Source organism: Etheostoma cragini, chromosome 7 (assembly GCF_013103735.1).
Source record: "Etheostoma cragini isolate CJK2018 chromosome 7, CSU_Ecrag_1.0, whole genome shotgun sequence".
NCBI lineage: Eukaryota > Metazoa > Chordata > Actinopteri > Perciformes > Percidae > Etheostoma > Etheostoma cragini.
The window spans coordinates 24,286,596-24,299,507 of NC_048413.1; positions in this window are offsets into that span (position 1 = coordinate 24,286,596).

Genomic DNA, 12,912 nt, shown 5'->3' on the forward strand with positions numbered 1-12,912 from the left:
CTCAAACAATGTTGTCAACTAATATTTGAGAGATCCATTCATAAAAAAACAACCCTTATCCTATGTTTATGGTGGTAATGTCTAGCTACATTGATGTGTCTACAGAGATAATGTGTCAATGCTTTTTTTGCAGTGTCATTATCTAGTTGGAATTGAGACAAAGTCAGGTAAGAGTCTAATGCATTTTTAAGTAAAACTTTTTTATTTGACTATATCCAATTTAGCAGCAAACTTCTTAGCTCCTGCATGCATTATGTTGAGAGCCATCTTATTTTGAATCCACTCAGTCCTTGTTCCCCCGTACAATCACACTCACTTTCTTGTCTGTGTGACAATGCAACATTGGCAAGACAACATACTAAATTCAGAAAAACATTCATTCTCCATACAGCTTGTTCAAATCATCTTTCTAGTACAGTACAAGCTGTTGTAGCCAATGGTTTCAAATCATGTCCCCAGATGGTTGACAAAGGTGTCCCGCAAGGATCAGTAATAGGTCCATTGCTGTTTACTTTAAACCTAAATATCAATTAGACCCCGACTGAGTAATTGATTTTAATGTTGATGTCACAACATTGTATGCCATTCGATATACTGCAAACCAGGCCTTCTCAGATTACAATCTGCTTTTAATAAAATCCAGACATCTCTCATTGATTAAAAGCTTGTTCTAAACACAGGCTAAATGGATGCAACCTACTCCCATCCATGCCCTCGGAAGGAACTGTGTATCTTGGAATTTGGTTAGATAGCAACTTGTCAAACTAAACTCATGTTGAACAACTCTTTAAAACGTAACAACACTCTGCTGCCATGGTGCCTCTGAGGCTGTAGCACAGCAGCACATTGAGCTATATGCTAATGTTAGCATTCTAGCAGTAAGAATTACAATGAGAATTATAACATGCAATACTATGCAAGTATAATATTTACCGTGTTTATTGTCTTAGTTTGGCTGTTGGTATTCTTATATTTGCAAATTACCACAAAACAAAGTATGACCAAGGCTTGTGGGATTGCCATTATATGTCACGGTTGGTCATACACCAAAGTACTGCTGAAATTTAAAGGTTTAAATTATCAGTGTGGTTTTAAAGGTTTAAAGGTTTAAATTATCAGGTTTAACCTGATAATGCTGCGCAGATAAAAGGTTGGGGATCATAACACCAAAAACATCTGTAAGAAACGTCACAATAATATATCCACCAGTCCAGACCAGACATTATTTTTGCCCTAAATGGTCCGACCTACCAACCAACTAACCAACCAACAAACTGACAATGTCATCCCTAGAGCCACACCACTATTATGGCTAAAACCCAAGAATGTCAAAGGTGGCACTAGGAAAATTAATTGTAAATTGAATGCACTCTGTAGTAATTGATTTCTCAGCTATGGAGATATACAGTAGTATATGCTCATGCTAGTTCCACTACCCTTAAACCACTGGATAGCATTTACAGTGCTATTCAATTAATTTGATTGCCACTTCAGACAGCTATCATACTCACCACTTTGTCATGTGAAAAGTCTAAGTTAAGTTAAAAATTAACAGCAATGGCACCAGATCAAAGGATTTGCTTTCCCAATGGGTTATTCAGAATTATTAAATCAATTGAACATGCATTCATTCATATTAACTATTTATTAGTGAGAATAATATGGATATTCTGTATTGATCAAGTGAGCAAAAAGATGTATTAGTCTTTGATGTGTTTTGTCCCCTTGGAAACCATGTGTTTTGATCAATATTTGCAACAGTGAAGACAAATGTACATGACAAGCATGTACAGCATGTTGCTATGGAGATGCAATCTTTGAACACTCAAACACAATAAGTCATGTGCCTCCCCCATATTCTGCTAAAGCTTCACCTCCACTGAAAACCAACAAAGGTTTTCTCACTTCCTACTCCACATTACTAATATGGACATAAGCAGATTTCACTTTGAAATAAGAATCTCAGAGGTTGATGAGATTTATAAATACATGCCTCTTATAAACTGGTAGTTAATTGGTAGCTTCATTGGCAATATGCCATTCTTCAAGAATAAACAGCATGCATGGATGGTGCAAAGAAAGTACAAGGATATAACAGCTAGGTATTTTTGTCTAACGTTATTCTGTACACAGCCTTCAGCTAGAGTGTGCAGCGTACTGTTTCGGAGCACATGTGCAATCTCACTTTCACAGCATGTTTTACCATGATTTTAATTGTTGTGTGATCTTTAAAGAGCTGGGTCGGTTTGTTGTAGGTGGGCTGTATTAGTGGGTGAACAGAAATACAACTTCAAAACTTTTTTTTTTATATTCCTTTTACAGTGACTCAATGTATGAAAGTTTAAACACATTCCCCTTCCAGCTTGGGTCTTGCTTGCATTAGCCCTTGTACTGAATGTAGCTGGGTGTGTCTGTGTTTAAACTCACACAAAAGTGTATGATACACACAGCCTGATTGCAATGTTTAAGTTGGGCCTACTCTAATGTGTGACTGCTGAGTGAGGCCCTCCTTATGCTGGTACAATGTGGAGTAATTTGGGTTTGAGGACAAAATGGGGGCCTCTTAAGGCGGGTGGCATGGCCAAGAACAAAAATACAAAAAAATTTGGACTATATGTCATCATTTGTACTTTGTTTTGGGGTATTGAGTATTATAGTTGTGAGCAAGGTGATTTATATAAGGTTTTCAGTACAGTAGACAACATTAGTGGAATGATTCAAAATACTTTCTTAAAAAAAAAATTGGTTGAAAACAAAGTCAAATATGGGCAAAAATAAAGCTTATTTTGAAGCTTTTTACCTTGGCTTTGCGTGACGACTGGAAGCAAAGGAAATCAGATCTGTCTAGTTTTAAAAATTGCCAACCTGTACCTAAACTCATTAATTATCAGATTATATCTTAATTGTTTAACCCGTACAAAAAAAGTTTCATTGATTTTGCTGACAGGCTTATGGATCTGGCTTCATATTTTGTGTACAGACATGAGGAGTGGTAAGCAAATACATGTATTTGCAATTCCTTTGAGAATGAGTATGCAACATTTTTCATATGATAGATGAATTCCTCTGCAACAAAACCAAATAAAATCAGTTTTCACAGAACTTTATTACATTTTTCTTAAAGTGCTCATATTATGCTTATTGTCTTTTTCCCTTTCCTTTGTTGTGCTTTATATTATTGTCCAAAGTTGACCCCAGAGGGACTTACCATCTCCAACAGAAAACACTGTTGACAAACTGCTCCAAACAACTTAAATGTACTCCAGCCTTTACTTCGGTAAGAAGCGTGTGTCACTTTGTAACACACGTTAAAATGCTCTCCTAGCTGTTAGCTGTTAGCTCCACTAGCGTCATTCTCTGCTTCTTAATGGCTAGTAGTCCTTACCTAGCTACTGCGCATGTGCGACTCCCAACAAAGATGGAACAGAAGTGTGATGCCTCACTCTGCAGCTAAAACAGAGAGCTCAACACAGAGAGCCAATTTTGTATGTTTTTATTTAATGTAGCGAGAATGGAATATGAACACTGAGTCTGTGATTCAATGTCATCTTTGATTTCTTCCAGTAACTGTAACTGTAATATTGCACGGCTGCTTAATCTGTAACGCTTGATGATTGAACTGAAAAAGTGTGATCTTTGTGGCTAAAATCCTTTCAGCTTGTCTGCTTGGCCTGTCTTCGTCTTGCTGCCATTTCACCACGAGGCATATGCAAGGAAACCTGCTGGCTTTAACATTCCTAAATCAATTCAGCTGTTATCCAAATAAATGTACATGTTATCATGCTGTGTATAACTGTTGCATATCTGCAACTAGTCTCTCCTGAATGAAATGTAGCTTAGCGTTATTATTTCAAGAAGACCTACTCTTAATCAATGCTCTGCCTAATTTGAACCAGCTGTTGAAGGTGTTCACCTTCCTGCTAAGCCAATCAGAATCGTACACATATTGCAAGGGACAATAACAGAGTCACAACCCTGCTTTAACTTGGTTTCTCCCCTTGCTATTCAGCTGTCGTTGCAGGCAAAGAGTGTAACCCTCCACCTCCAGTCATCCACTCCAGCTGACCGGTTCAGAGCCTCCTTTGGTCTGGTCTTCGGGCTCCTTCGTCGCCACCACCGCTTTCTAGATTCCATCTGGGGGTCTGGGGAACATGTCTCTCTCATATTGTTCAATATGAGAAATGCACACAGCCCGTTTTCAGGAAACTTTTTTAAATGAGTTGCAGGACTTCCGTACAGTTGTGATGTGACAACCATACAATATATAGTTAGACATTCATTTTCCAGCTGCAATGACGGTGCAGGGATTCCAAGACCTAAGATGCAAACCGCCCCAAAAAGTTAACCAATCAGAGCAGACTGGGCTTTTTTGGGAGGGGATGCTTAAAGAGACTGGCGCTAAATTTGAGCGTTTCAGATGAAAACAGACACTAGGAGAAAACCATGTGTTTTTAGAACACTCAAGTTTTTGCAGAAACCCAATATGCAGGTACCAAACCTGAAATGAACATGCTAGGTCCCCTTTAACATCCCCCCACCCCCATTCCAAGCCCAATATTGCAGTAAATGTGTGACAGCACACAAGATTTGTAAACATGATTGCTCTGACATTCCTCAGAAGAAGGTCTTATACAGTAATGCCCTACTGTTGAGCCATTTAACACTGAGAAGTATGGAAAATAATCTGTTTGTAGTCCCTTAAATGTAACAGTATTCTTGGCCAGAGGCATTCCTTCTTACAAATCCTCCTCACCAATAGAGGATAACAGGGCTACGAGAAAAATGCTAAAAAGGTCAAGTAAGCTCCCGGTCTGTTCACCATCAAAGCACAAAGTTTCACTTTGGAAATGCAATAAGGGGGAATACAAAAGAGTTCATTTTGGAAATGTGCTTCAAAGTCAGAAACAGGATGCACCAAATAATTTCAATTCAAACATAACTGTCATACTATAATAATGGTTATGTTTATTTACTGCAGTTTGAGGAATTTATCATGGTTGTGTGGCAAAGTAATGCAGGGTGAGAGTTTGGAAAGTTGGGATATAATGATTAGAACTGAATTCCCTGTGGTTCTTTTGAAGCAGGTGATTGAATTTCACTTTGTGATACATTATATATGGCATCTAGTGTAACAAAGGAGATCAGAGAATCAACATAAACAGAGGGGTAAAGGGTTATCCGCTGGCTATTGTACTCATAGGTGTGTCACTTTGGCATTGGTACAGTAAGATTAGTAGCACTGATAGCCTGTGTTCTTTGTGGTTTTGGAACATAAACTGGATCAAAACCACCTGTAAAAACCTTTGGTGTGTTCACTGTGAGGTGTTAAGCACTTTTGACCTTTCTTATTCCTGTCAGGTCAAAGGCTTGGTTGTTCAAACATCACAATTCAAATGTTACCACTTTCCCAAGGATTAAAAAAAACTTGGATGTTGGCATCCCAAACACCACATTCATCCCCCTAAAAATAACTTGAGATGTTATTATGCAATTAGGCTTTTAACACCTCCCAAAGTAACTAAAATTGTACATTGTTACCATGAGAGGAGAACAATAAAAGAGAAATGTAGCCAAACAGCAGGCACTCCCAAAAAGGGAAATAAAAATGACGTGACTCACTCCCTCATGGCTACTTCTCGACGAGGAAGAGAAAAAAAAACTGGCATAAAATAATTAAATCTAAGACTTAAATCTGGATCTCTGCTTCCGGTGCTGACCACGAGTGACTCATAAAGGGCTATTACAGTGGTGTGAAAAAGTGTTTGACCCCTTCCTCATTTCCTGTTCCTTTGCATGTTTGTCACACTTAAGTGTTTCGGAACATCAAACCAATTTAAACAATCGTCAAGGACAACACAAGTAAACACAAAATGCAATTTGTAAATGAAGGTGATTATTATTAAAGGTGAAAAAAAATCAAAACCATCATGGCCCTGTGTGAAAAAGTGATTGACGAACTTGGGTTCTGCAGCAGGATAATGATCCTAAACACACCAGCAAGTCCACCACCGAATGGCTGAAGAAAAACGAAATGAAGACTTTGGAGTGGCCTAGCCAAAGTCCTGACCTGAATCCTATTGAGATGTTGTGGTATGACCTTAAAAAGGCCGTTCATGCTCGAAAACCCTCTAACGTACCTGAATTAGGACAATTCTGCAAAGATGAGTGGGCCAAAATTCCTCCAGGACGCTGTAAAAGCCTCATTGCACGTTATCGCAAACGCTTGGTTGCAGTTGTTGCTGCTAAGGGTGGCCCAACCAGTTATTAGGTTTAGGGGGCAATCACTTTTTCACACAGGGCCATGAAGGTTTGGATTTTTTTTCACCTTTAATAATAAACACCTTCATTTACAAATTGCATTTTGTGTTTACTTGTGTTGTCCTTGACTAATGTTTAAATTGGTTTGATGTTCCGAAACACTTAAGTGTGACAAACATGCAAAGGAACAGGAAATGAGGAAGGGGGCAAACACTTTTTCACACCACTGTATGTGTAGCGGATAGTGCACCAGAGTTTGCAGACTTTTGTGCTAGTCAAAGCCATGGAAATAAGCCCACAAGCAAAACAATCTCACGCAATAAAATATGGAGAAAAAAAAAAATCAGCTTAATGCACAAATAAACTAAGTTTGTCGGCAGTTCCATCCAATTTGTATGTTTTTTTCTCTTTACTTCTTCTACTTCTTCTCTCTCTCTCTAAAGGCTGGGATACTCTCTCTAAAGGCTGGGAACAGTAGGAAAAGAGTACAAAGTAACACGAAAGAGGCTTTGTCCAAATCTTGGTTTACTACAGAGAGACAAACTGGTGGACTGCAGGGCCTTTATGAGAAGCAGGTATGATGGCAGAGGTTTGGAATGTGCCAAAATGGGCAAATGGAGCAAAGGAAGACAAGGAACAGGAGTGTAGTTCATCAGATATGGAAGGGAGGGACTGTGGGAGTGGGGAGGCGTGTAGATAGGAAAAGACAAAAGGGGTTAATGATGGTAGCATGGCAACAGGATGGAAAGTGATAGGTTGAGTTCAGAGGACTGAGGAGGTTAACAAAAGTTATGTCAAATAAACAATATTAAGAAACAACGGTTTTCCCTTTACATGTATTTTTGAAACAGCATTTAAAGTAATGTTAATGTTAGCTTTGGAGCAAAACAAATGCAATGGGTTAGTCTGACATTTTGGTAGATACACTCATTTGCATTCTTGGCATGTAACTATGTGTCAACACAGGAGTGCTTTCAGCTGCGTTTTTGAGACACACAATCCAAAGTTTATTTTCACACTTACATTATATTACCTTCCATTTAACTCACTTCCTAACTACCTGTAACTACAATGATGGTAAATACGGTTTTGCGTGCTGCCAACACGCAGGTGACCTACATTCAGTACTGTGCATGAACTCATCCTACAGACATAGACGGAGCATTGACGCTACTACTCTGCTAACGTGCAGGTCACGCAACACCTCTTTGAAGACGCAGTGTTAGAAGAGAAGTTACTCTCACGTCTGTGTGTTATATGTCAAACTGTTGCCAAGAACTATGAGAGGGGAGAAAGAAGCTAGCCATGGGTCTGTCCAAAGGTAAATACAAAAATGCCAGTAGCTCTAAAGAGGGATTTATAGCCGTGCCGAGGCTCCGCGCAGAGCTTTTGCCGTGGCCTACGTAAGTGACCTGAAGTCTTTACTTGTGCGTTGGTGTGTGCGTCGATCTAATAGCAGGGCAGACATTTCTGACTCTAGAGTCAAAGTGAGAGAAATAAAGTGTCACCCCTGTGCTTTCTGACCACGGTGGGAAATCTTGAAAAGTTAACCCTCTCCTTAATTTCATGTCATTTATCGGGGAGAACCAGGAAATGAATCGGGGGAAATGCAACTGTACCAGGCTACGGCCGAGGGGTGTGCGTCGCCGTGACATGTAGTTACATTTTTCGAGGGGTGCACGTCAGGCTCCGGCGTAGGCTACGGCGTAGTCTCCACGTAGCTACGTACGTAGCCACAGCATAGATTTTAGGCGGAACCATAAATCACGAATAATGCTTACTCAATAGCACACTTCATCTTGTTTGTGAAAGCAAAGTAAATAAAGGACCAACGTTTTGGATTTGCTTTACTACTCTATCTCCGTTTTCACTTTGTGACAGAGGCATGCTATCTGTTCCGCTGCTTTCAGTCTTTATGCTGAGCTAAGCTAACAGTCCTGTGGCTGGAGCATTATATTTATCGGTCGGACATCATCTAACTCTCAGCAAAAAAGGGAATAACCATTTTCCCAAAATTTCAAACTATTCCTTTAGCCCTCCTAAGTCCAATGGCATTTTCTCGATTTTGACATGTCTTCTGAAGTTCACATTTTGAGGACAAGAGGTTTGAGCATGACAGGAGTAATGAATCACAGGCAATAGGGGGTGCTGCAGAGGGAAATGAACAGAAGAAAGAAGACTGCATGGCATATTAGAGAGAGAGAGAGAGAGAGAGAGCAAGAGAGAGAGAGAGAGAGAGAAAGAGAGAGAAAGAAAGAGAGGGAGAGAGAGAGAGCCCTCACAACCTCACAAAACTTCTCTGCAAGCAATAAGGTTGGAAATACCTGTGTGGATTATGGGATGAGCAGGGGGGAGTGAAATGAAGTGAAAGTGAGTCAGAGCCTAAATAAGAGCTTCAGTGAGAAGTGAGAGCCAGATTTGTGGGTTTCGGGGATGAATTCGAGGTGTCCAATTCCTCACTTGTCCACAACCCATAATCCTGCTCCCAGAAGCTGGCTGAAACGGAAGTATTTTAGCTTTGCGATGCTCATTTCATGCTATATGATCTTTCATCTTTAGGGTTTAAAGCTTAAATAATGCAAAGTAAAACTTGAAAAGGTGGATGTTGAATCTTTTTGGATGCATGTGATTGCTGGTAAAGGTACAGTATGTGCTGCTGGACTGCTCTCGCCTCACATTTAAAGTGTCCCTTGCCTAAACATGTTGGCTAAATTCATAGTCGGGAATGTGTTGGGAAAAAAGTCCTACCTGTGAAATCAGGTGTTGTTTTAAGATATTTAAAATAAAGATGTGTGCGTCATAAACAAGTTATGGCTATTTTCTTACCTTTCATTTCTTTTGTAACACTAAATAAAGTCAGTTACCATTCAAATACCTTCACATTACTGGTCTATTCTGCTTACCTTACTTATTTTGTACTTTGCGTTATGTTATCATTTATTGCTTAACTGCTTGCTTACATACAGAGAAACTAACACACCCGGTTCAATGAATGGGTCAGACATTTGGAATGAATTAGAGGTGACCTGACCCACACGGAGAGGCCCTATCAGGGAGTGGCCGCTGTGTGTTATGTGTGAGCACACGGTCTTAAGGTGTAGGGTTGGGGCGGGGGGGAGGGGGTCGGCATTTAGAGGAGAAAACCTGATACACTGAACAACGGGTAGACCATTTGTTAGAACAAGCAAAGTCTGTCTTTGAAGTCCCATTCTTCAACTTCTGATGGCACCCGAAACTGGGATCACACATGCAAACTCACACTCAAGCATGCCTGCTCACACATAACAATAGCGTGTGACCAAACTGGTCGGACACAGATAAGTAAGATTATGAGTTTGCATCTGTAATATTTGTGTCCCTTTGAAATTTTTCTTCATGTGGACATAAATAAATGGTTAAAATTTGACAACATGAGCGTACATACAGTATTTGCTCTCTCCACAGGATGCAAATGTGTTGATGCGGTGTTAATCTGTTCAGCAACGTGAGGGAAGGGAAGAGGAATTTTGTTTGCTATTTCTTTTTTTGGAGTCATCCCCACATGCAGTTAGAGTTTTAGGAACAACACACTGCCAAAACAATTAACTCAACAGCTCGAGAGGCCTCTCGTCATTGTGTAATAGGATTATTGCAATAGTTACTTCCATAAGGGACTCTGCATTCAATTTCAAAAGATGGAAAGGATCCTAATGATCAGCTGATTTGCCTTCAGCCAAATTTCCCCGAATTAAATTGGATTTTAATTACATAAGTAATATTCCATTCTAGAAAAAAAAGGCTTCTGGAGTGACAGTTATGAAAATTGATGAACACTGTGTGGGTGTGTGTGTTTGTGTGTGTGTTTGCATGCCTGTGTGCATATACAGAGACTTCCGTGGGAGAGTGTGCTGTGTGTAAAGTATCACATGACTGCTGCTGACACCTTTTGTGGTCCCGCTACTGTCAATTATTGAAGCGGGGCTACACCTGGTGGGTGTGTTCACACCCATAAAACCACACATGTAAAAGGGGCCTTTTACAACTTTGCATTTCAACCTTATCTGGAAACATAATGATTGTTAAAACGAATAACAATCCCCGGTTAAAGAACCTGAGTGGTGCAACAGTGTTCAGCAGAACAGCGACCTGTGTTCTCTTTCATCAGTGTTTATTACTACTATTATTTGGAAAGATTGTGTGCATTGCCACGCTCCTCCAGTCATGTCTACAGAGAAAAGAAGAAACACGGTTCAAGGTCCATTAAACCTTCTGCAGCTTTTAAAGACAATAAAAGGAGCTGATGTTGTTTGCCAATATTAATCCACCTCCACCGACTCCACCTACTGATGCGATCTCTGTCTAACAGCATATTCTTTTGGCTCTGGCCTTCTTTTTTTTCCCACATTGTCTTGCTGCTCATCAACAAAACCACATCAACTAGCTACAGACAGTCCCATGCAGCCAAGAGTCGCTTTAATTCACTGCACATGCAGTTTTGGAAGGAAGACACGTAAACCAGGTAGACAGGTTTAACAACAGGGGTTGAGGCCTCCGGGAGAATAGTTGGAAATAATAGGGGGGAGGAGGAGAGGAAGGTCCAGCTGATAATTACACACAAAGAGAGCTGTCACATTCTCTCGACAAAGACGACATGAAATGCAGAGAAAGTAATGCAAAGGGACAAAATTGAGTAGCTTAATGCGGAGAGAGGGTAAGGTAACCGAGTGGGCTGCAGCAGAGCAGGGGAGGGGTGCAGTGTTATTTCCTATCCAGCCAGTATGTTGTGTTGAGATACTTGTTTTTATGTGCATGCGGGAATGCACAGTTTATTTTCTTTTTAAGGCTTTGTGTTGGAAACCAGTCACAACACCTTTAATGTTGCTACTGATAAGAACACTGATTCCGAGTACACACACACCCACGCCCACGCTAGCAACCACCCTCCGCCCTCAACTGGATGTGTCTGTCTCTCTCTCTCTCTCTTTCTCTCACACACACACACACACATATACACAGAGATTGAATCGCCCCAAACTAACCCCAATCAGATAAGCAACATTACGCAATCAAGGAATGCAGCTGCTCAAACCTACACTGAGGGGAAGAGTTCAAAGGTGTGAAAAGATTAAAGTCTGGTGGATAATCATGTCTCTTACGTGACACTTACCTGTGCACCAAACACCTTCACTATACTGCCCCCTTCTGCTCTAGCTGCTCTTTGAAATTGCAACGTTATTGCCATCAAAAGCATTCACTGAACTAGCATTCTAAATAAAAATGTAAAAATGTTACCCTCTCTCAGATTTGAGTAGAAATTGCTGTTCATGCATTCCTTGTTTCCTGTTATGGCGATGCCCAGCTGTCTGTTCAGCACAGTGGAGAACAAAACTGCAGCCATTGTGTGGCCTGGCCGCGTGTGTTTGCATGTAATCTGACACCGTTATGTAATGCCTTGCTTGGGAGATTTGTGCATCGGAGGAAACAGATCCTGGGGATGTTGAGTCTAACAACAAAAGAATAGGCTGGATGTTTGCAGCACTAGTAAGCAACATTTCCTATTTTGAAGGAAAGTTGAAGGTTTCTTCATTGTGATCCATGAGTCAACTGCTATACGTCTTGTTTCCATGGAGACTTGTGCGTCCCCACCTGGCGTTTTTTACGGAAGATTGTCCCAGGCATCCATGACTAAGTATGAACATCCAGCTGCTGCTCACTCTGACTGAAGGTCTCTCCTATTTTGGTATTGAGTAAACCATTGGTCAATAATTGACGGGCAACGGTTGTGTGTTGTCTCTGCAGAGTGCCGACAAAGCACACAAATGTCCGTCATATGACTGACATTATTTCAGGGAAACCAACCTATTGCACATCATTGTTAAAATAATTATTAACACCAAAAACAGCAACACAAACAAAAAACGCTCGGTCCACACTGACCCCGGCTGACAAGAGGTTGTTTTGACCCGGTATTAGTGTTTTTTTTAATATTATTCTTATGTGATTAAACCCACTAAATCATGGTATGGCTGTGATATGGCTGTTATAATACACCCTAGCTGTGTTTAAAGTCACATGTAAATTGTTACTGAATAAAATGTTGGAGTAGACGGATTTCCATCTAAATGTGCAGGCTCAAATCTTGAATTAAATTTCCAGAAAATTGGTCAAAGAAATTATTTTTGAAAAAAAAGAACATGATTCCTTTAGTTTCAATTGCACTTTGTAGCATTTTGCTTTTATCGACAAACCATCGTGTCCAGTCGTGTCAGCCAAATGTAAAAGCGTTTTTGCGATACTTTTGCGGAGTTTTTTTTATGGACAAATTGAAAATTGAAATAAAAACAGGTGGATGGAACACATGCATTTTTAACATAAACTTCAGCTTAATACTGGGTTTTGCTGCATGATTTTTAGCGTATAAAACAATTCCAATACAAGTTGAAGGTGCTCTAAGCAATGTTGAGCTTCTTTTAGACTACAATGTTTTTTTTGTCACATACAGCAAACTTCTCCTTACTATCCGCGAGCTGTCTGTCCCCTGAATACACTTAAAAATAAACATAACGCAGTGTCTGTTGACAGCCCAGGCTCCACAAACGGCTACAAAAATAAACTGTGCCAACCTGCACCACCAAACATCAACAGCGTTCCAGCCAACCAACAAGAAGGATTGGA